This window comes from Notamacropus eugenii, chromosome 3 (assembly GCF_028372415.1).
Source record: "Notamacropus eugenii isolate mMacEug1 chromosome 3, mMacEug1.pri_v2, whole genome shotgun sequence".
In the NCBI taxonomy this organism is placed as follows: Eukaryota; Metazoa; Chordata; class Mammalia; order Diprotodontia; family Macropodidae; genus Notamacropus; species Notamacropus eugenii.
This window is the reverse complement of record NC_092874.1, coordinates 336,683,785-336,709,926: the sequence shown is the minus strand read 5'-3', so window position 1 is coordinate 336,709,926 and position 26,142 is coordinate 336,683,785. Positions and strand designations below refer to the sequence as shown.

At 36.6% G+C, this 26,142-nt stretch overlaps 1 protein-coding gene across 4 annotated transcripts in view; it reads right to left on the bottom strand.

Moving 5' to 3' along the window:
• Window positions 1-26,142, bottom strand: part of COMMD10 (COMM domain containing 10) — a 221,068-nt gene that overhangs the window by 24,064 nt on the left and 170,862 nt on the right. Inside the window, exon 6 of one of the 4 annotated variants that reach the window (XR_011964407.1) lies at window positions 12,883-13,029. The exons of the other annotated variants lie outside the window; for them this stretch is intronic. The gene's annotated coding sequence lies outside the window, so the exon portion shown is untranslated. The remainder of the gene's footprint in view (window positions 1-12,882; window positions 13,030-26,142) is intronic. 4 annotated transcript variants of the gene reach the window in all.

Here is a 26,142-nt window from a genome sequence, read left to right as displayed (position 1 = left end):
GTTCTTGCCAACCTTGGTCTTGAGGTCTCCACTGGATGCTGCTTCACTACTTTACCATAGTCACCATAGTTTCAGATTCCGCTGGTATCTTTCCTAGAATACTGCTATATGCTTTCCAAAAGAACCCTTGACTAGCAGAAGTCTCAGCTTTGGTGCTTGCCATCTCCTGAGTGTACTTCTAGCTCTGGGTTCTGGATTTGACTCCCCTCACCAATTTATTCAACTCACAGCTGGATTCCACTACCCAAGGAGTTCTGCATGTACTTTTCCTGAAAGATGCCATTGCTAAGGGAGGAAGAGGAATGCAAGGCAAAGGGTTAAGAGCAACATCCGGAGAAGAAGTCTTCCTTCGTAACTGTCTTTCTTATTAATCACCAGAGCTGAATCCCTTAAACTGGCTAGTTTGATTTTAAAAATGTAGGCCCCAAGTGCATAGCTAATCATCTCAAGCAGTCACAAAAATGTTTCTGTGTGGTATCAGCTGTCTTCATCTAATGGCCAAGATCCTAAAATACACTCAGAGAGATTAAGAAATATTTTCATATTTTGTGGTCAGATCGCTTACTCAGTTCTCTTACACTTTTAACAAATACAAGTAAATGAAATGTGTGCTCCATCTCCACAGGCCATGCTCTGGTTTATAGCTAAATAGCTGGTTGGTTCCTTAACTTCTGTGATTGGGAGGGGGAACTGAACATTTTCTTAGGCCACTTCTGGTGACGTACATACTTTGGCTTCTTGCTAAAGTGCAAATGTGACCAGATGTTCCTAATTAGTCCCTTGGTTACCCCTGATAGCAGGAGTAAGTAATTATGGGGCTAAGTATGTACTTAGGACACTTCTAGTAAAACACATTCTAGCCTTTTGCTAAAGGCATAGAGCAACAAGGGACACCTAGTTCAATCTTTGGTACCTCCCAAGGAGGTAGGGCTCATGCCAAAGAGGATTAGTGACTGAACAGAAAGAGCTGAATGCCCAGTAGGCTTATAAGGAAAAAAGAAACAACTCCTCTTCTCAATCTCCCTTCCTCTCTTCCTCTTCAAAGTGGGTTGTTTGGGACTTGGATAGCCTCTCCCTTGGAACATCAGTAAGGGAGAAAATCTCTCTCCCCTTCTTCCTGGCAAAAATGAAAACAACATTTATATAGAATTGAAAGTATGTGTTTAATTTAGGCCTGAAGTTGGCCTCAAATTCCTAGTTGACTCTTCCACTTGGTAATCTTTTCCTTAAGCACAGGTGACACAATAGCAATCTTGAGATGGATGTTTCTTGACTTGATGGCAACCTTGTGAGTCTGACAAGTTCATTGTTTCCTGATGTCAGTTACCCAGCAGGAGGTAATTTCTGCAACAACTTCTCAAAGGAGAAGACAACCTCTGTGAGGAGCTTTCCAGAAGATGCAAACATTTGAGTTGTACAAATAGTGTAAGTCAGGTAAAAGTGAAATATCTGTTCAATAGCCCCTTAAAAGTTATTCCAGCAGGGACAGGTTGCTCTATCATATTTTAAGTAGTCATCAACTAATCTTTGGGATTTTATCTAGTATTCTTGTGGAAGATGAAATTAATAACTACTGTATACCTTATCTATTTTGTGTACTCACTACCTTTCTGAAGAGGATCCTTTAAATCCCTTTTGGGAGACCACAGACTTGAGCCAAATCTAGGCATTGCAGAGTTTTCCTCAGTTGAAAGCCCTCCTCTTAGTCCTCTAGGTCCATCATATCAGGGTTATTACTGACTTTAAATTTTTCCAGTGCCTTCATATCCAATTTATTGCCAGGGTCTTTGATTCTGCCTATACATTTTCTCATACTCCCTTCCACAATGGCCTATACTCTCATCATTTCTTACTTGGACTATTTTAATAACCACCTATCTGATTTCTTTCCTCCTCCTCTCCCACTCTAATGTATCATTCAAACAATTATAAAAATAATCCTCCTAGGAAGTAACAGGTTTAATCATGAGACGTATCCCTTCCTCAGTAATTTCAGTGCCTAACAACTGTCTCTAGGACAAAACACAAAGTCCTTGGCCTGGCATCTAAGAGTCTCCAGAATCTGGCTCCAATTTATCTTCCCAGCCTTATTTCATGGCATTCCTCTTCATATAGTCTGCATCCCAGTCAAATTGGAAATAGTTGTTCTTTTAACTCAACATTCTTTTTCTCTGTATGTCTGCACATATCCCACACAATGTTCTCCTTTCCTTATCTCTGCCTTTCATAATCCTTACTTTTCCCCATTCAAGTACCATGTAAATAAACCTGACTAGTAGAAGACAACGTACCTTTAATTTTCTGATTGCTATCTTCCCTTCTAAAACGATTAAATGCCATTAGGCATTTAATACAAAATAATTAATACAAAAATAATTAAGTACTGGATTTGGAACTAGAGAACCTGGGTTCAAATCCTGCCTCCACATGTTCATGTTGGTTGAATATAGGTAAAGTCAAATCCAATCAGCCATGTCTGTGCTGAAATTTTAAGCTTTACTGACATGGAATGCATCATTCCTATGTGAAAAGTATTAGTGATGACAGTATGGGCTACTATATAAGTTTTCAACTTAGCTGTAACACTGCACCGGAATTTAAAATTAAATTCTAGTATTTCTTTGGGGTGGTATTTGTAAGAGCTTTGCAATCATTAATTAACTGACTCAATTTTATGGGGAAAAAAACTACCTTCTTGTATAAATGGCATGACTGATGGCTTAAAAACAGGTATACTTTCAAAATTAGCTAGGTCTTCTAGAGTTTACCATAATATATGCTTTTTGATGATGGCCACTGTCATAGATATGTTATGTTTAAATACTCTACCTACTTTCTAAAAAAGTCAATGAAAAAAACAACAAAAACTTAAACATCAAGTTGAAACTCTTTAACTCGTCTAAACGAAAGAGCAGGAACCAGAGGCCTAGAACTGAAATACTATTTCTAAGTCACTGTTTCTGTTTATGATTTTTATCTGGAAAGGCTGAAGATTTATCAAAACTACAGAAAATAGTATATCTACTGATGATCAGAGAAGCTAAGCATCATTTTTAAAGTCATTAATATTGATGAGTTCTGTGACTTGGCCTGAAGAAATAAGGCAATTTGTTAAATATCTTGATAACAGGTTATCAATAATAATTCTAACATTTGGGTGGTGTCATGAAGTTTTTATACGTCTAGAAAATGAACAAAGGTTTCAGTGGTAGTTCACATATCTGAGGAAAAAATTACACAATAGAGAATGCATCTATCAAACATATCACTTTTTGATTAGAGGTCATACAGGAAGGTCTGTTTGAAAATCAGAGATTGATGGGATAGGGAATTAAAGCATAGATTATTCCATAGATGACTGGAATACAATGTGAGACCAGGTCAAATCTGTTCAACCCCAAAGTGATTACACATAATTTTTACTTTTGAGTCAGTCCTGAGTAACAAATATAAAACTGAAAGGTTGGCAGGGTTTTGCCCAAACAATTGTAGAAAAATTACTCATTTCTGACATGGAATTGGAAAAATCAATTATAAAAATGGAAAGCTTGTATGTAGTCATGTTATTCAAGACAGAATAAAGAAACACACTTAAGTCTCCAAAGGATGAGAAGGGATTTGCCTTTTTTTAATAAAAAGGTATCTGAAGAAACCAGAGGGAAAATAAATACTGTGCTATAGGCTAAGGGTCATCCTCCCAAGGATAGCTCTCTATGTAATGACTCAAGGTCTCCCTGCTGGAGCCAAGCTGTACTAACATATATTATTTTGTAATGTTGATATAGTTAACAGCTGTCTTAATAAATGTGTATTCTTTCATATGATTGGTTGAGAAATAAAAACAATGCTGACAGTCGTAATACTGTGGTTCTTATAGTATAATAAAACAAGGCAGTAACTGTTGCCAATAGCTGTAAGGAAGGCACCAGCTTTTCAACCATTATGGGGCAAGTGGCAGTTGGCAAATAAAACTTGGGAAAAATAGAGCTTATCTGCTGATGGTTAGAGTAAGGCATATAATTCCGCTATTGTCAAACTGGTTATGTTACAGAATCACAGTTTTTGAGAGTTGGAAGCCATCGAAGTCCAAACCCCAAACAAAGGGAATTCCTATTACAAGATATCTCACAAATGGTCCTCTGGCCTCTCTGCATGGAGAACTCCAAGGAGGGGGAACTCACCACCTCCTGAGGCAGTCCATTTCACTTTTGGCCAGCCCTTTGTGACAGAAAGGTTTTCCTGACTTTCAGTCTAAATCTGACTCATGGCAACTTTCATCCATGGTTCCTGGTTTTGCCCCTGGGGCCAAATAGAACACATCTAATCATGTTCCTCATGGTAGTCCTTCAAATACCTGATGACAGCTATCAGATCCTCCCTGCCTCTTCTCAACAGTCAGCAAGCATTTATTAAGTGCTCACTATCAGGCAGGTATTGCACTAGAAAGCTAACCATGTACATTTCCTTAAAATGATCCTCATGACTGGGACTTGAAGTTCTTCACTATTCTGCTTGTTCTCCTCTGACATTCTGCAGCTAATCAATGTTCTTCTTACACCGTGCCACCCAAACATGAAGCTCCAGATGAGGTCTGATAAAGGTAGAGTACAACGGGACTATCTAGAAGCTATGTGGTCTAAGATGGCATTAGGAGTTTTGGTTTCCACATCATTCTGTTGATTCATATTGAGCTTAGGGTCTACCAAAATCCCTATACTTTTTTTTTTCAGAGCTGCTGTCTAATGCTTCTTTTGACTTGAAGCTAGGAAGTTGATTTTTTATATCTATTTTTTATAGTCCAGGGCCAAGCCTTGATCCTACATTGGAGGTCTCCTATCATAACGACAATTAGCCATTAATAACTCACTAACTCCTTTTTCATTCTGACCATCCAACCAGTTCTGAATCTACATCACAATATTATAGTTTAGTCCTCAACTTTTCACCTTCTCCACAAGAACAGTATCAGATATTTTATCAAAAGCTTTGCTAAAATCTAGGTAAAACATATCCATATCTTTGGACTCTTGTAATGGTAATTTAAATGAAAAGATCTTTGCCATTCATTAATAGGCCAATGTGACCTGCTTAACTCACATGGAAGCCTAAGTCACATGTGGTTGGAGCAATTTGCTGAATGGGTGGAAGAGGAAGGGTGGAGCAGAGCTGAGAGGAAGTTGGTCAGGCTAGTAAGAGCTGGGAAGGGCACAGGCAAGCAGGCATAGCTAGGCTCATGAGTGTTTGTATGTGGAAAGGTGGGGGTGGGGAGAGTTTGGAAATGGCTTTGTTCCCAGCAGTGCTAATGTGCATTGACTTGTTGTTTACTATGATGGGTTTGGCTTTCTGGTATTGGGATTCGGCTTTCTGGTGTCTGAATAAATGTTTTTCCTCTCCCTTCTATATGGAGAGTCTGTTAGACTTTGTGAGTCAGAATTACACTAGCATATTCATAGTCGCCTTCAGTTCAGTGAATGTCGCCTGGTTGAGACAACTCTTCAGAGCACCTCTTCCATGTCAGTGGCAAATGCCTGGAGTGAGCACTTCCCATCTGATGATTCATTTGATAGCAATACTCAGAAGATGACAGAGCAGTGCTGTCTGTGTGGCTGTACCTATTAAAGAAACTTATACCATTTTAATAATTCATAGAAGACAACATGGGAAGAAAGTCTTTAAGTTTGCTTTAAACACAACAAAACAAAAACAAACTAAATATTTATAATTTTGTTGCTGCTGTTCAAATACGCTGCTTTATATAAAGTGCTAACCTGGCAGTTTAGAGATGCCAAAAGATGCCTATCCGGATGACAATTTTAGTCCAGCATTTTCCCAAGTAATTTGATTCTGAACACTCTAGGACTTGAAGTACACTTATGTGATGTAAAGTTACATAGTCAATGCTGGAGAGGACCACTGTGGGGGGAGGGAGTACATTACAAGGATCTAGAATCACAGCACTATACTGGTGCATGAAAATTAACTTTAAGGTAGAGATCAGGGTTGCGACATTGCTAAACCTTTTTGGTGGGAGTAGGGGGAGAGGAGGACACATTTCAGAGAGAAACAAATGGTATATTGTCTTGAGATGTCTGTGTGGTTCTGCATATGGCCTTCCTGTCCCAAACATTGCCTTTGAAGACCTACAGTGGGAACTGCTAGTAATCTAGTGTCTTCCTGTACTTCTTGAGCACAGAGTGTCAATCATGCAAAATTTTGGTGACATGAACAAAATTTCTGTATAGGATAGGATGAAAATCTGAAATATATTACAACATTCATTCACCATCACTAAAGAGATAAAATGAAAACTACAGATATTATAATTATCAGACATCATCCTTTTCTTTCTTTAAAAAAATGAACTGGTCAAGCAAAAGGAAATATTAGATACCCTTAATATCAGCCAATATCTAGTATTTCTAGAGATGTGAATTTATTCCTAGGGGAGCTGTATCTATGTGATAGAGACTTACTTTAAAGAAATGGCAACTGCTTCTTATGGTTGCCCAATAATATCCAAATTAGACAAGATACATAAGTTAAATGTAATCCCAGATAGGGAGTATCAGTAGAGGTTTGCATCAAGTGAATACCTTTCTCCCAAGGAGTTTAACATGGCTTCAGAGTCTGTCAGAAATGGGAAACCTTTTATCAAATTTCTAAGTAGGACAATGCATATTAAGAGGTAAATGGGAATTCAGTAATTTAGTACGTAGAACAGAGACATCAGTGAAAAGAGGAGAAAAACAATGCTATATCTGAGATATAACCAAGTGACCTGAAAAAACTATAATCTTTCTCAATTTTCAGGTTAAATGTCCTTTGTTTTTCATGTCACTGTGGCTGATGCCTTCTCATCCTCTGATAAGAGACAGATTATCAGTCACAGAAAATCAGGTCTTCACACAGAAGGTACTATGGTGAAGACAGAAGTAATGACAGGTACTGTTAAATGAATTGTCAAACTACATAGCTAGATTGTAGTGAAGGAATTTCCTGAACAGAAGAACTTTCACTAAATAGCAATTTTGGGAACTATGAGAATGAACCAGAATATTAAAAAGAAGAATGGTTTTAAGCAAACTACAGATATCATACTTCTCAAATCATGGCTTGGAGTGCAGTTGAACAGAAACTGAAAAATAAAAAATAAAAGTATCCCTTTTCTTTTTCGCAAGATCTGCCAAAGGGTAATCGATGGCACTTCCAGAGAAGTAGATGGTTCCTACAGATCAAGAGGCTGCTGGCATCCACAGTGGAAATAACATGGCATCTTACACATTGATCTTTGAGCTACTTCAGATATCCCAAGGGTTCTGGAATTCTGACTCTATGATCAGTATGGTCTATTTCCTAAGTCTGGACGGCCTACCTATGCTTCTCCATAAAACCAACCTGTGGAGTAATTCTATACGTGTCATGCCAAATATATCATTAGAATTCAGGATACATATGAAATTTGATAACATAACTTGCTTCTACCTAGCAACAGTTTAAACTCGCAAGTTTTTTTTAATAAAATTGAATGTGTGTGTATATATTATATATATATATGTGTGTGTGTATGTGCATGTATGTATGTATATATATGCACATATACATATACACACACACACACACATATACAGAGAGGGCACAGGGTGAGCTGAATATGAAGGGAGGATACCTAAAAAATAAAATTAAGTGTTGAGAGGAATGTACTGGGCGAAAGAGAAAGGGAGAGGTAGAATATAGTAAATCACCTCACATAAAAGAGGCAAGAAAGAGCTTTTACAATGGAGAGGAAGAGGGGAGAGGTGAGAGGGAATAAGTGAGCCTTACTCTCATTGGATTTGGCTTGAGGAGGGAATAAACACACACACTCAGTTGGGTATGGAAATCTATCTTGCCCTACAGGAAAAGAGAGGGGAGGGGATGGGAGAAGAGGGAGGTAAGAGAAGGGAGGGCAGACTGGGGGAAGGTGTGATCAGAGTGCATGCTGTCATGGGGGGAGGGGAGAGATGGGAGAAAATTTGGAATTCAAAATCTTGTGGAAGTGAATGCTGAAAACTGAAAATAAATAAATATGTAAGAGAAAAAATAGGACTGAAATTACAATTTTAATTAATATTGCTTTTAGTTAATTTACTACTAATAATAATTTTACTACTTCTACAAGTACCAAGACCCTTTACAATAACAAAATGTAAAACTTTATTTTACTTTGTTAAAGAGACCATAAACAAATAAAAATGTTATATTGATTTTTAAAAATCAATCATGAAATTTGGCAATACTATTTTTTACTTTACCTATTTAAATCCAAGATCTGTTCATCCATCCTTTAAACCCTTCTTGAACATCTAGTGTGTACAGAATGCTAGATACTGGGGGAGAGGGGAGGAAACAAAGTTTGAATAGGAAGAAGCCCCTGCTTTCATTGACCTTAGTCTAGTAAAAAGATAAGCTGTAAACAAACAATTATTTCTATGTCTGAACATAGCTGTGATTTAACTGCTCGGTCTTGGGGATGGAAGCACATTTGTGGATTCTAACCCTGTGTGAATCTAGTCCATATTCTCCTGTAAAACCTCCACACAGGATCTACCCAACACACTATGGCCATTATTCTAGATCTTTTAACATTCCTTGGGTATCAGTAGAGTTGAGGCTGCCCATTTGCTGTCTTCCTCTCTCACTACATGATTAGTCTACCTTTTCTAACCATACATGTGATCAAAGAGCACAGATTTAGAGTTTAAAGGGGAACTTAAAGGTCATTTAGTCCAAGTTCTTCATTTTAATAGAGGAAAAAACTTAGGCGCAAAGATACTAAGTGATTTATATGAGATCATACTGATAGTACTGACAGACCCAGGATTTGAACCCAGTGCCCTTCACTCTAAATCAAGCATTCTCTTCACTGCTCCATTTGCCATCCTTTCCCTCAATCATTACACAGTTTCTTGCTCATGTTATCAGCTGCACATCATTACTGAAGACATCTTGCACACTCTATGTATCTTTCCACTGGATTCCTTCCACCCTCTATGTATCTCTTCATTACCTTTTGAGTTATACTTAATTTTGATTCTTGGCAATTGCGGTTTTCTGTGATTTATGTCACTAGGTGAATACTAATATTAAAAAGTCACATATTGTGACCAAGGAACAGTTTAGAACCACTGAAAGTGCTATTCAGTCTCCTCCTCTCCAGTCCAGGGCCTTGCTCATTACTGTAATTCCTGTTCAGATATAAACACTGATGGATTAACTCAATGAAATCGCCCCCGTTATATGTGACTGTTAGGAATTCTCCTTATATCAAAAAAATCTTCCTCTTTGCCAACTTCCATTCTTTGTTTCTAATTCTACCCTCTGGGGCTAAGCAAAAGAAATTTAATAACTATTCCAAATTACAATACTTGAAACCAATTCTCAAGTCTTTTTGGGGGGTGAGGGGGAAGGAGGCAATTGGGACAACAGGGTCACAGAGCTAGCAAGCTTCTGACGCCAGATTTGAACTCAGTTTGTCTTGATTCCAGGGCTGGCATTTACTGTACCACCTAGCTGCCTCCTGCACCACCTACCTCTCCCGTTTCCTAAGTCTTCTCCCTGGAAGGATATTCCCACATCCCTTCAATCTTTCCCTGGGATAGTTTTGACTCATTATCTTGGTCACCACTCTTTAAACAATCTAGGCTTTTACTAGGCTTACTAAAATTTAGCACTAAAAATTGGAAAAAAAATATTTCAGATGTAATCTGACCAGCACAAGAAGATGATCATCCAACTATATTCTGTAAATTTTGTTTCCAAAAATCACCCTAAGATTCCATTATCCTTTTTAGGGTACTGTTAAAATGGGAGGCAATCCACTAAAATTCTCAAGACTTTTAAAAAGAAAATCATTCTATGCTTCTTTCATTTTGTATATATGTAATTAATTGATTTTTCAAATATAAGTACAGAGTTTGACACTTTTCCCTAACATAGGTCATCGTTCTAACCTATCAAGATCACTTTGGAAGAGACAAGAAAAAACAAAACCAGCGATAGTCAATGAAATCAAATGACTTTTTTAAATTGGGGAGCGAGTGGGGGCGGGCGGAGAGAAGCTATTTCAATAGAGCAGAAAGAATGGAATCAAAAAGTACTGAGTTCGCATCCTAGTTTTCCCACTTACTTTTGACCCTGGATAGAAAGAATACTTAACACCTTTTGGGCTCAGATTTATCACCTGTAAAATGAGAGACTTGGCTTAGAGGAACTATTATATCCCATCCAGCTATGACTCTTTGATCCTATTCATTACAATTAATCAGAAAATTTCAGATGAAGATATTAATTGAACCCTACTAAACACAGAATTTTTGCAGACCACTATAATTTGTAATGATCAAGATCTGGAGAACCACAGAGAGTTAACAATGAGACTGTGTTTGAAAGAGTAACAACAATATGGATAATACAAACACAACCACTCCTCGCACCCTTCCTTCCCACCCAGGACAACATTAATATCTCCTCTAAAGGAAAGAGCGATGTCACACCGCTTTTAGACTCTGACTCTCCACAGGTACACCTCTGATTTCCGATTGCACATAATTCTCTTATTCAATAAACTTCTTTGAACGTTATAATCAAGTTCTTTTTAATCAAAACTAATTATATTGGTAAATTAGGAAGTACTGAGAAAGATGAAATTCATTATAATATTTTCTTTTAGGTATGCTTTTAATCAGTTAAGGATTCAGGTTTAAAAAAAATCAACAAACAGTAACTAGCGAAATCTTGTTTTCTCTACATCTTTCAGTCAATTACATGATGATAAAGATGTGCTTACTGTGGACAATGACTTGTCAAAGCCTGCCTATTCCTTACTAATTCTCAAGTCACCAATATCATTTAAATATATATGTATGTGTGTGTGCGCGCGTTATACACACACACATACATGTGATCCTCATAAAAAATTTTATCAATATGGGAAAGGAGATACACATTCCCCAGCATTTTGGTTGGACCCCACTGTGGTAAACTTTTGGGAGAATATTCATATTGAATAAGAGTTTCACAAGATGAGCAGGAACAAGATGGGCTGTGATCTGCAAACTTGGGAGGGAAAATCTAAACGGATGGGATCACAGATCCCTTTGAGTATCTGAGAAGTATTCAGACTTTTAGGGGGAAAGTAACAAATTTTCACAGTCTAGCAATTTTTTAAAAAATAGAACAGACTTTGACCTAGTAGGAGCAGAAAAGGAAAAGTGAATCAGATTTTTATCAATTTTTACAAAGAAACATCTTTTTTAAAAAAAATCTGGGTTGGTTTTTATCAGCAGCTTCTAAGTTTTACAAAGACAGAAAGAAATTCTTACAAATTCTAAGTTTTACAAAGACAAAATTTTCCAAGTTCTGTCTTCTGTCTTTAACATGTTACTTTATGACCTTCTTCTTATACTTTCTGTTACATTTTTAAAAGAGCATCTAATATAATACTACCATGAAAAGGATCTGAATATTTATGTTAACAAAAATGATTCCCTAAACTCTCAAAAACATCAAATGATTATTATAATTTCTAAACGCTGTTTTGAAAAATTCAAGCCTAGGATCTAATTTGCATTAATTTTTTAAAAAAAATCTAATTAACAACTAGGTTTGAAATAAATTCATCTATCCATTTCAACCAATATTTAATGTACCTGTACTTATTAGTCGTGTTTTTAGATTGCTTTCAACAACCACTGATTCAAGTGTCACTCAAGTGACACTTGATTCTCTCCCTAGTCTGAATCTTGCCCAAGGTAGGATACAAAAGTTTTTTTTTAATAAACCCTATTAAAATGTGCATGGCATCTCCCCTTGTAATATTGGGAAATTAATTTCACATCCCATACTCTCAAAGTTGAAAGATCATTCTACTTTTGAAGGCAACACATCTTCTGTACATAATATGTCAATATACTATGGACTGTTTACATTAAAATAATTGAGTCAAAAGCACCAATCTTAACAGTCTGTCAACAGATAAACCTAAGCTGGCTGACTGATATTTTTTTAAACTGCAGAGAAACTTCTAAATGGCTATATACGTAGAAATATTTCACTTTTGTTATGAAATCACAGTAAATGTTAATGATAAATAAGTGACTTACAATTATTTTTTTCTAAAAAAAGAAAGAAAGGAAGCAAGGAAAGAAGGAAGGAAAAAAGGAAGGTAGAGAGAGAAGGAGGGATGATTTAAAAAGAACTTAGGTGTCAGGCAGTGGGCTAATAGCTTTACAAATTTTTTTAATGTAATTTTCACAATAGCCCTGGGTGGTAGGTGCAGTTATGATTATTCCCATTTTATAGTGAAGGAAACTGAAGTAAAGAGATTAAGTACTTTGCCAAGGGTCACATAACTAGTAAGTATCTAAGCTGAAATTTTAATTCAGATTTTCCTAATTCTAGGCCCAGTCTTCTATCCACCAAGCCACCTCACTGCCTCCAAAACATTTAAAATATCTAGAAGGCAGCCTGTAACAATCTCATCTCCCTCTTTTATAGTTTTTCTTAATTTAATTCCTAATTTATATTTTTTTTAAATTGAACAGTTCCTATATTTTAGTAGGCATCTTTTTAGATATGCCCCCAATTTTTTTTACACCTGAAGATTTCTTCATCAAAAGAGAAATGGTGCAATTTATGTACCTTTGAACTCACAATCTTTTTCAAAATAGAAATTTATACATATTTGCAGTTTGCTTAAACTCACTAGAGTTTAAAGTCAGAAACATTTTTTAAAATCCTTCATAATTATATAGTGTCACTATGCCAACTTTAACGCTACTTGAAAAACGTTTGTTGCTCAGTCATTCAGTTGTGTCTGACTCTTTGTGATCCTGTGAACCATACCATCCATGGCGTTTTCTTGGCAAAGATACTGGAGAGGTTTGCCTTTTCCTTCTCCAATGGATCAAGGCAAACAGAGGCTAAGTGATTTGCCCAGGATCATACAGTTAGTGAGTTGCCACTCCAGCTCTATGGATCCCAGTTTTTCATCTGTAAAAATGAATTTATTGGGTTAGATTATTTCTACAGTCTCTTCAAGCTCTACATGCTATCACTACATGATTAAAATAGTTAATACTGGTTGTGTTAGAAGAGACAACCATCAAATACTATTCATTCTAAGCTTTAAAAAAATCAGTCCTTGGCAAATTACATTATAAAGAATCCCTCCAGAAATATAGTTAGTCCTATACAACACAACTATTATGGAAGTCATTTGCAAAACTACACAGATTTGGCCTATATTGAATTGCTTGCCTTCCAAAGGGAAGGGGTGGGGAGGGAGGGAGGTAAAGAAGTTGGAACTCAAAGTGTTAGGAACAACTGTCGAGTAATGTTCTTGCCACTAGGAAATAAGAAATACAGGTAAAGGGGTATAGAAAGTTATCTGGCCCTACAGGACAAAAGAGAAGATGGAGACAAGGGCAGAGAGGGATGATAGAAGAGAGAGCAGATTGGTCATAGGGGTTAATTAGAACGCTTGGTGTTTGGGGGGGGAGGGGATAAAAGGGGAGAAAATTTGGAACCCAAAATTTTGTTAAAATGAATGTCAAATAAAAAAAAAAAAAAAAAAAAAGAATCCCTCCAGATGACCAAGAAGCCTCCAAAATGATGCAGAGCTACACTACATTAGGGCCATCCATGTAAAAGAATACCCAAATATAAAGGCTAAAGCAGGAAATTGGGGTTCATGTTATAGCCTCTATGATTTCTAGAGTAAGACAGAAAATGTTAGCATAACTTTGAAGAAATTTCCCTTGATGTTAAAAGATATCCATATTAATGAAATAAAGACAGTCTCTAATATCACACAAACATCCTATTGGTATCAGTTGCAGTTTACAATCTCAACAGTAATATGACTGGTTTCTTGATCTTCAGTTTCTCATTATATGCCCTTTCTTTGAATTCTTATTTCATAATCTTCAAAAGATAATAAATGTATCACACTGCATAGGGTCTCCAGGGAACAGATAGGTACAGTATAGAAATTCAAAATATTACTTAGAAGAAAAAACAAAGTCAGTCTTATCAACAAGCGTTCCCTAAAAATTTAAAATTTATATAAAATACTTTCACCTAATTTAAAAAAACGTTTATTACAATGTGATGCTTCAAAAATTGAGGCCATATCAGAATGAGAGGGAAACAATATGGCCAAAATCCTTTTTAGAAAATTCTTTTTTCTCTCTTTTCTTGAAATAGAAATCTAAGGACCACTGATCAAGTCTCCACAAATGATCTTTACTGTCAGAAAGGTACACAGGAAAGGATGATTTCTATGGCAACCAAGGCACAAACCATAATGAGCTTTTGCAGATTAAAATTAAACACAAATTGTACTTCAGCATAATTATGTCTTCACTGGTGACCTTCAGGCAAAGGTATAATGTTTTCCATATGCTTGTTCAATGCCCATAAAAGAACAGAGGGTTGTGAAGGGCACCAATTGAAGTTTCCAGTGAACTTCAAGGTTAATCCCATACAAAACAACAGTAAAAGTCCATTCTGGAGCCTACAATGGATGTATGATTTTTGTTCCAATTTAAAACTGATTCTTTCCTCACCTGGTACCTATCTAGGGAACAGCCACAGGATTTTTATCAAGTAAAATAGCACATGCATGACACCACTAGGTATTTTCTAATGCACTGGGATACGCTTATATGTGTAAATTTTAGTCACATATTTTAGCTAATTTATTTAGTAAAGATTAGAGACAAATATGCTCAATATTCATATCTACGAAAATTTAAGGAAATGAGAAAAATCCAAATTGCGTCTAATTGTGGTGTTCTGAACACCAGTGTGCAATTTACATGACTCAATGCTTTAAAGACAGGGAATATGCTCCTCTCTTCTACTTAACGAGATGAACATTTCTCAGTGGCTTTATAACATAATCCATATCTCCTGTGAGCAAAAAAAGACATAAAGAGAGCAAATAAATCTGAATTTGCATAGTTAGCATGTGGGCACTATTAAATATTAGCCTTGGCTTATGCTATCATTAAATTCAAACGAAGATTATGAAATGTAAATATATTATTATTCAACTCTTCCAATCATGCTGCACCAAATTTTTAGCAAATGTAAATGTCTTTGGAGGGGAAAAAACATACAGGATCAGTTACATCTGCCAGACATAACGAGAGACCTCACCACTCTGGTCCATCCACCATTCAGCAGCCAAAGTGCAGCCATCTGATCATATTTAATCAATTCCAATGGCTCCCTCTTACTTCCAAGATCAAATATAAAACCCTTTGTTTGGCCCTCAAAGATGTTTCAGATCTAGCACTGGACCCTTCCCCGTGACCTTTCCAATCTTCTTACCAGATGTGACACTGGACCTGGATGCTGACAAGACCCTCTACTTCTCAGCTCTGGGCATTTTCTCTGGCTTTATACCCAGAATATTTTCCTTCCTCCATTCACCTCTTGGTTTCTCTGGCTTCCTTCAAGTCCTTCTGAGGTAAGCCTTTACCAATCCTTCTTGATTCGAGCTAGCTCCTTCTCTCTATTAATTATTTCCTATTTATCCTGTATGTAACTTGATTGTATGTGTTTTTGTTCTTCTCATTAGACTGTGAACTTTTGCCTTCTTTGTAGACTCAGAGATTATTAGCATAGTGTCTGCTACATAACAGGTGCTTAATATATGCTTATTTGACTAGATAACTAGGAGTTTAGTTACTAAGGGCTACATAAAATGAACTTCTCTTGCAAGTAGAGCTGGTTTCATTCTGCAAAAATCCAACATAAACAGAGGCAACTAGTGACGCACAAAGAAACTGAAGGTAAGAACTGATGAATCACCACTTTGAAAAATAAAAAAAAATCAGAAGATTAAGTAAATCTTATTTGGAAGTATGCTTGCTGTGTCTTCTCATTTATATAAACTTCTGTCTATTAGATAGATCTGGGGTTTTCTATCAAAATTCCATTTCATTACTAAAAATTCTCTCTGTATGATAATCCTTTTTGTCTCCATCATGGAATTTGTCATTAGTATTTGGTATAAAATTCCCTCTATCAAAGCCCAACTGTGCCACTGTGGCAAGGTCAGCCTTGGATGGATAGCCCAGCACATTCATCATCTCCAGCTAAGTCAGGTATTTCACAAGTTTCTCTAAAACCAATGGTTTTATAGAAGTGTAGAGTTTCCTATTCAGTCACAATTGTTGAGCATCTGACCAAGTAGCTCTTTTGGTGGGGACAATCAAATGGGAGATCTGGACCAGGCCTAGAACTGGAGTAGAGCTGTCAGATCAAAGATGACAGCTGGATTGACATTCTCAGCCTCTTCAAGTACTCTTTAAGTACTTGAGTGACATCTCAGCCCTTATCCTAAATAGGGAGAACCCTGGAGGGCTCCCAAGTTGGCATCTAGAGGACTTGGCCTCTTTCTCAGTCCATACGGATGGGCTGCACCTGGCCTGGCAGAAACTTGCCCACTTCCTTACATATGCAAAGATAAAGATCTTTTCCAGCACCATCATAAGCTACATCTCCTTGGATTCCACTTGGAACAACTGGAGTTGCTATTCAGGTAAGTTCTTTAAATGCTATGAAATTTTTCAATATTTATTAAATATCTCTGCCTGCCTCAATTTCCTCAACTCTAAAATGGGGATAAGAACAATACCTAACTCCCAAGGTCTGGGGGAGGACCATAGGAAATATTTGCTTAGAGCAAGACACCAGCCATTTCCTTCTTCAATGGATTAAGTTAATCAGAAGTTAAGCGACTGGCCCAGAGACACACAGTTACTAAGTGCCTGAGGCCACATTTGAACTCTAATAATCTTCCTAACTAAGACCAGTACTCTATCCACTGTGTTACCCAGCTGCCTCTACAAATATTTAAGATTTAAAATTGGCTTTAGAAATAGAACAAAATTTTTTAAAATTACAAAATAGTAGCAGTTTATGTTATGTAAAGTAGTTTATGTTATATAAATCTATTCAAATCAAACAATCTAAACTCTCAGTGTTGGAATTTCATGAAAGTACAGGTGAAAAAAATCTCATCTCTCTCCCTGTCCTCATTTTTTCCTGATTCTTCATTAATCATTATTCCTGTCTCCTAATCATGTTCTATTACTTTCTGAAGAAAAATTATCTTTTACTTTCATACCATTATTTTATAGCCATCCTTGCATATCTTTAAAGTTAAAAATCTTACACTTACATGATATAAGCTGTGTTCATATTCCTGAAATAACCATATTGCAACACTGCTGACCTAAGTGATTTGATCTACTATGATTGTGTCAATAAGCACCCAACATACACAGGAGGGCCTGCTATCACTGTTTCTTAGATTTGCATTCATAAAAGGAAAGCAACTTTTAAAACGTTAACAATCTCCTTTAATTAAGTACATATAAATCAAAAATCAAAAGACATGGCTTCCAACTGTCTGATCATAACTAATACATGTATCATAATTCGACAGGTCCAACTATCTGACCATAGTTGCCAGAAAGGGAAGCACCAAAATCTGGGTTTTCAAAGCTGGGGGCACTGCTTAGAGGCTTCCCAGAGTCTCATCTGGTCAAACAAAACACTTCCAGTTAGTAAGCCCCCAAATAAAACCTCACCCCCAGAGTATTTATACCTTTTTAAGAGCCTGAGGGCATCCCAATCCTTGAGAACCAGTGCCTCATCAACAAAAGGTGTGGGCCATCCTACATATCTTCCCTAATCAGACCCATTAATGGGTGGGGAAGATCTTTAATCACATTAACAATACAAATACATATATTGTTTCTAGTTAAAGACTTCTAGTAGAGACTCTTGGTTGATAAAGGCAAGATTCAATCAGAGGCATTTGATTATACCAAAACAAAAACAGCAAAAGATCCCACTTTGCCATTACAATGATCAATCACTTAGGTTATGCAGATGCGCTGAATCTGACTAAGCCATTCATTGACCCAGATTAATAGAAAAGATTACCATCAGGAACTCTAACAGCTTATGTATGTCCTACTTGACTGATTACAAAATATAAGAATTTTAAATTCAACAAGCCTAAACTGAAGTCACTATCTCTCACCCTAAACTCTCCCTTCTTCTTAACTCCCCTGTTACTCTGAAAGGTATCATTCTTCCAGTCACCCAGGTTCACAAATCGGGTGTCATATTTTATTCCTCACCTGCCATATCCAATAAGTTGTAAGGCCTGTCAATTCTGCTGATATCTCCCCCATATACTCCCTTCTCTCCTCCTCCTCCTCTCCTGTTATAGTCGCATGCTGGCTGGTCCCTCTGGCTCAAGGCAATGCCACTCTAGTCCATCTTCCATTCCATTACTAAAGTGATAAAGTCCAGGTCTAACCATGTCATCTCACATCTCAATAATTCCAGGGGTTCCTTACTACCTCTAGATCAAATACAAATTCCTCTTTTGCTCTTAAAGTTCTATATGACCTGATCCCTTCCAAGCTTTTCAGTCTTCTTTCACTCTACTCCCCTCTGTGTACTTTATACTTCAGTGACACCGTCTTCCTTGCACCTCTTCCCCATGAGACTTTCCATCTCCTAACTGTATATTTTCACTCAATGTCCCCTGTGCCTGGACCTTTTCCCCTACTCATCTCCATCTCTTGACTTTTCTGGCTTCTTTCAGGTCTCAGCTGAAATCTTCTGCTGGTTCCCATTAATTGCTAGTGTCTGCCCCTATCCAAGAAGAGTTCCAATTCACCCTGTGTCAATTGTTTGTACATAGTCATGTTCATGTTGTCTCTCACGTTAGATTGTGAGTTCTTTGAGGACAGAAACTGTTTTTGTCCCTCTGTACCTCTAATATTTATTTAGTACAGAGCCCAGAATACAGTAAACACTTAAAGCAAATGCTTGTTGACTGAAGGACTGAAGGAAATTGCTGACTACAGGTCATTCAGCTTCTGGGAGAAGGCATGAAGTGAAGGGTATCTCTACTACCCCCTCAGCATTCCATCTCACTTCTGCATAGTTTTAATTATTAGGGAGTTTTTCCTGACATTAAGCCTAACTTTGCATTTTTGGAACTTTTACTCATTGCTTCTGGTTCTGCTTTCCGGGACAAAACCAAAAAGCTCTTGTCAGCTGCCCAAAGACCAAAATTTAACTATCACATCTACTCTAAGTCTCCTATTCCCTAGGCTACGTATCCTCAAGTCTTTCTACCTAACTTCATGACACTGACTCAAAATTCTTCTCAGTCCATATAGATGGGCTTGGGACTCAAAATCCTTCATCATCCTAACTGACCCTCTTCTGGCTGTTCTCCAATTGGTCAATGTCCTTCCTAAATGGTGGCAACCAGAGCTGAACATGATACTCCAGAAGTGGCGTGGCCAGGACAAAGTATGGAGGGGCCTGTCATCTGACCATTCCTGGAAATGATGCCTCTCTAAATGGAGCCCAAGATCACATTAGCTTTTTGGCTATGTTGTCACACTGACTCATAATGAGCTCCCAGGCCAATAAAGTACCCAGATCTTTTTTATACAAACTGCTGTCCAACAAGGCCTCCTGTATCTGATACTTGGTAAAGTGTACTTTTTAAACCAAGTCTAAGCCTTTACATTCATCCCTACTGAATTTTACCATATTAGTCTCAGATGCTTTAGCCTGCCAAGATCTTTCAGGCTCCCAATTCTGTCATTCAGTATGTTAACAATATCCCAGATTTGTTTCATCTTCAAATCTGATGAACAAACACCTATGCTTTTATCAGTCACTGATAAAATTGTTAAATAGCATGGAGTCAAGCACAGAATCCTGGGGGCACTCCATTAGAGACCAGCTGCCAAGCTAACACTGTTCATAAACTACTCTATGAGTGTGGCCATTCAACCAGATCCAAATGCATCTAATTTCATTATTATTTAGCTTGAATCTCTCCATCTTCCACAAGAATAACATGAAATACTTTACCAAATGCTTTGTTAAAATCTGTATAAACACAAGATAGCTAGATACATAGAGACAGATAAAAAAGAGGACCAACCACTTAACCTCTCAGTGTGAGTGTGTGTGTGTGTGTGTGTGTGTGTGTGTGTGTGTGTGTGAGATCTACTTCATCTCCTTGCTCTTCCAGAGTTCAATAACAGTGTCAAAAGACAAAACAAGGTTAGTCTGGCCTGACCTGTTCTTGTTTAAGCTTAGGCTGGCTCTGTATAATCACTGATTCTTTTCAAGATTTGCATTGACCATCTGCTTCACTATTCATTTTAGAATTTTCCAAGAACTGGAGTCAAATTCATTGGACTATAATTAATAAACTATTCTCTTATCTTTTTGAGAGGTGTGGGAGGGTAGGGAGAAAATCAGGACATCTGTCCACCTCCAGTACTATATAGCATCTCTATCATCTAAAAGATCAATGAGCAGTTTCTTAGATCTTAAAGCAGTTTCAGTGGAGTTGAAGGGTTAGAAGTCAGATAAAAAAGAATTGAGGAAAAAGGGAGAAATAAGGAAATAGATGCAATGACAACCCTTTTAGCAACTCAATGCACTGAAACTATACCACATTGAAATGAAATTTTTGTGCTAAATGTAAAAATTCCAAGGATTGACTGGCATAGGAAAGATCCTGGAAAATTACTGCCTAAAAGAACGTCAAGATATCCATCCCTTATTGGGAGAGAATCTACCAAATATTGCCATCCTAAAAATTATTTAATTTTGGCCCACTTCTTAAATGTGGTTTTGGGGGTGGGGAAACTATTTGGAGGTAGAAAGAGGAAGAAGAAGAAATTAACCAGAAGAGCCACATAGGTTCTCATATTTTACAAAGACCCTAAATTCCTCTTGGCTATACAGTAAACAATCAGAGATGCAAGATATTTTCAGATATTGCTTTAGCTAAAACAAAAATTCCTTAAAATACATGTATACCTTGGAAGAAATATAATGTACCTTTTTTAAAAGACAGCATTTGTAAATCTACCCTTCCTGTGATTCCTGTGTCTCTAGGTAGGAAATTATGTAAGTGGGAGAGAAATGGTTTGGGACAGGGAGGAAAAGTTGTGTGCTGAGACTAGTAACACACTACTAATGTCACTGCAGGGTATTTCAGAGTAATTTGTATCCTAGAAAACAGGACTAACAGTCTGTTAGCCAAATGGTTTCTTGTTCAAATTCAAAAATTCTAGTGCAATCCCATAAATTTAGAAGAAAACTGAATTTAAAAAACTAACTTTCTACATTCGTGAGTAAGTTTTTAAAAGAGGACATTTGTGAAAAAGGCAGTTGTTTGGAGAAGCCTCTATTCGTCATCTGTTTGGTCATTTTAAGATGCAGAGTCCCATACCTACCCAAACAATGAAGGAAACTTGTCCATGCTGAAGTTATTCTCAACATAACCCTGTTTTCTCTTCATAAAAATGAGATTGTTTTAAGATTAATTATCCAGTTTATGGGTAAAGAAAATTAAAAATCTAATAAGACATATTAAATCTTTTTAATTCTCTGTTTTGCTTACCAGAATTCCAATCCCCTGACTGTAAGCACTTGAAATATAGATCAATTTGGTTACTTACAAGTAAGATAAAGAAAACAGAAAACTGCAACTTATATAATGCAACTGAAAAACAGTTGCAATGGCTCTTTAAGGCTATTAAATATTTGAAGTGGAAAAATAAATTGTAATTTTTTGAAGGATGAAAATACATAATTTCTAATATATGACGAAAAAACATATCACACCAAAAAAGCAGGAATGAAGAAGGTACTTCACGATTAGATTTCAACAAATATTATAAAGATGTAATCATAAAAATAGATTAGTGGCTAAAGTAGATAAGTAAGACCCAGAAGCAACTGAACATAGCAATCCAATTCAAACTACTAAGAGGAATATTTATATTTAATAAGAATCTCTAGGAAAAGTAGAAAGAGGTTAGTAAAAATTAGGTTTATATCACATCTTACACCATCTACTACAATAGATATATACCTAAATGCAAAAAAGCCATAACATAAAAAATGGTTCTACTGCTTAGCAACTACACCTAACAGAAATTTTTAATCATAAAAGGGACAGAAGTACCAACTATAGAAAAGGACAATTTTGAATACGTGAAATTAAAAGGCTTTTTTTACATGAACAAAATTAAGATAGCCAGAATAAGAAGAGTGGAAAGAAATTATTGTACAAACAATCTTTGATATACGTCTGATATCTAATATGTAAGGAAAATTGACCCAAATGAATACATAACACCAAAAGTCATCTATCAATAGCTAAGGGATCAAAAGATATTTTTTTAAAAGTATTTAAAATAAGAAACATAAACTATCAACAACTACACAAAAAAATGCTCCAGATCATTTATAAGAAAACAAATTGTTCTTGCAGTTATTTGTCTTTTGTTCTCAAAGAGGACCAAGACATCAGGAAAGTAATGCCACGACATGCAAGTGAATTGTATTTAAATGAGGGAGGGCTGTGCAATGTCACCAGCCTCACTTTCTCCTCCAGAGCCATGTGGGTCTAGTGGCAAAATACAGACCAGGACAATTGGACACATAAGTTCAAATTAAAACAACACTAAGGTTTTAACTCATATCTATCAAAGTGATGGAAATTATAAATGTTGAATGGAGAGAGGGAAGATTAGCACAACATTCTGTTGGCAGAGCTATGAAATGGTTTAACCATTTTGGAAAACAATTTGGAAGAATGTCAGAAATATCATGAAACTGATCACATCCTAGAGAATTCAAAGACAGAAGAAAAGGTGTTTTCTCTCTCTCTCTCTGCATGCGCGCATACACACACACAAATTTTAAAAACTCAGAGCATCACTTTTTGTGATAGTAAAAAACTGGAAACTAAGTAGAGGAATGGCTTAACAAATTGTGGCATATGAATGTAATGGCATATTTTTGCATTGTAAGTAATAATGAATAAAAATCCAGAGAATCACAAAAAGATGAGCATGAACTGATTCAGAGTCAATAAGAATTTAGAGAGAAAAATATATAATGACCACAATAATGTAAATGAAAACAACATTAAAAGGCAGGCAGATTATTAATCAGAATGGCCAAACTTTGTCATAAAGAAAAGATGATTAAAAAAAAACAACACTTCCCTCTTCTTGGTAGTGGGGAAGGGAACTATGGGTATAGAATATTCTATGCTCTATCATATTATCTCTGTGTAGGATGGTTTTGCTTAAATTTTTTTTTTAAGAATGGGTTCAATAGAGGTAGGCAGTGGAGTTTGCTGGGAAATTAGGATGGAATAAAAACAAGTGTCATCAATAAACCTTAAAAAATTTATAAAGGGAGAAGAACCAAAAAATGTGATAATTTTCCTAGAATTCTTAGGTTTAAATTTAGTTCCATGAGCAAAAGCCTATGGATGTAGTTCAAATTATAAACATATTAATAAAGAACAAGGAAAATAGTTCAAAAAGCAGAACCAGCATTTTGTACTATCTAATGAATTGCAAATCTGATTAAGATTTTAAATACAATTTTTTAATTAAAAATTGGAAAGTGTTCAAAGCACTTTTGGAAACTATACTCAAATATACAAAGAGATTTGCAATCTCATCAGTTGGAGCTCCTTCAGTGATAAAGATGGCATCCATCCACACTTGCCCATGCATGTAACCACTACCCACATTCTTCAAAAGGTTTATTACTTGGGATCCATTCAATATGCTGGAGGCATTCTTTGTTTTGTTTTGAGGGCAACAATAAAGTACTCTGGTGGTCCACCTGTCATCCCTCATTCTTATTCAGATCGTCTTCCCTACCTGTCATAGAATCCCTTTACTCATGTTTTTCTTTGAAGTTCATTGGTAGTGATGTGGGTAGCCTACTCACATCCATCATGTGATTTTTCCATCACCCTCTCTATAATGTTCATCTTTAGTCCTTGAAAGACAATGGTATTCCAGCACTTACTATAATACAGTAGTAGCAATAAAATGATAGCATTTTAAAAACAGGCCTTTGCTTTCACGTGAAGTTTGGGGTCAGTTAAAGAACTTTGCAATCTCCCAAAAGCGAGGCAGCTTGGTCTCCTCGTCCTTTTTACATCTGAACCCAGTTCCCTGTCCATCTGTATAGCCCGCCCCAGAGTGCTGGAAAGCCCTAGGGTGTCCAAATGCATTTTGAAATTTGGACAAAAGACATTTTTCAATGGCTTCAGTCTTTCCCATGCAGATGGACGGACCACATCCGTCTAAGTGATCACAGATCTCTTCCAGGATGTCTCGGGACTTGATGAAATCAAGACAATATCATCCTGAAACAGGAGCACATGGAGGACCTCACCATGCACAGGAAATTGCTCTGGTAAATGCCACAAATCATCTGTCGTCACCCAACCACAGTGGAATTTTTAACACTCAAAGCCAATTTGTCTGGATGATACAAAGGTAAACATGATAGCAAAAACAGCATATCCTGTCTAGATTTATAATGTGAAATATGGCGATATTTTCAACTAAAACAAAAGCTCAAGTTGCGACTAAAGAAATGTTCAAGCAAAGCATTAGAACAGCATCTCATCTTTGTAGTTACCTTACCAAAGCACACTCATCTGATCAACAAACGTTTGATTAAGCACTCACCATGTGCCAGGCACGGTACTAGTACTGGCAAGGCAAAAACAGTTCTCGTCCTCAAGGAGGAGAGCATGCAAATAGCATGCACATACAGAACAGACGTGGTGTGAACAAAAGGTGGTCTAGATGGGAAGAGACTAGGCGGAGGTGATGGGGCGATATAGAAAAAGGCCTCCTGTAGGAGTGGGAGCTGAGCCTTGTCAGAAGCCAAGAAAGCCAGGAGATGCAGGGGAGGAGGGAAAGCAGCCCAGAGATGGGGCACATCCGGTACAAATACATGGAGTCAATATGTACGGAGTAGAATACTGACGGTAACATCAAATTTTTTTGACATGACGATTAGTTTGGGGTAATTTTTTCCCTTTTTTTCATTTCTCAAGGCAGAGGCGGTCACACTACAATCCACAGCCCAGAACAGGCCAATGCAAACTTTTAAAAAATGGCTTTTACATTTCTAAGATTTGTCAGGTCTGTCCCACCTGGACTCTTTGAGAATGGATGAAGGACAGGGATGTAGTGTTTAATGTATATAACATAAAAACAAAAGATACCAGTAAAATTTTCTATTAAAAAAGAGAATCCCTTTGAAGTAAATGGTGCTACATTAAACACACAGGTCATCTGGGAAAATCCACCCATATGTACACTCACTGACTTTAATTTCTGTCCCTTAAATCTGTCGTAAACCCTCTGCAATCTGTCTTCTGACCTCATCTTTCAACCGAACCTGCTTGCTCTAAAGTTACCAATGATCTCTGAAATGCCAAATCTAATAATATGATTTCTCATGCTTTTGATAGAATTGCTTTCTGTGCTTAATGCTGCCATGCGTGCCAGTTTCTGCAACTGCTTTGCTACCAAGCACAAATGCTGCTAGCTTAAAACCAAAGAAATTCTCATCAAGCATGGAGGCCCTGAAGTGGGCTAGACTTACAGGTTGAGTAACCACTGCATTAAAATCACTATGAGGAAATTTTTGTTTTATATTTGAAAATTTGTTGAAAACAAGAGCTAATCCATAATCAAAGAAAAAAGTCACCTAAGGACTATATTGAATAAACTGTCTTTCCTGGAGAAAACCATATCAGTCTTCACTGGGAAAATTTGAAGCAAATGTTAATCTTAAATGATAAAAGGTTGAGACAAATAATTTGAAGTAGTAAATGAACTCAACAGAAAATATTTTGACTCAGACATCTATCTAGAAGCATTTAAAAATCTATAAAGCTGACCTATCTGAAAACTAAACAGAAATGAAATAATGTAGCATTACCGTTTACAACTCTTAAATACAATTTCTAGTAAAGACATGGGAGGAACAAACCACCTCTATGATGAGATCTTAAGTGATTTCATTCTAATTGGATGAATAAGTTCAATAAAGTCTACTTGGCTACCTTAACACATTTAGTATATATTACACCAACTGAAATGAAATCAAAGTTTGTAGGTATTTTTTCAACATCACAAAACAGAATTAAATTTATTATTTTAGAACCAGCACTCCTTCCCCCAAAACTCC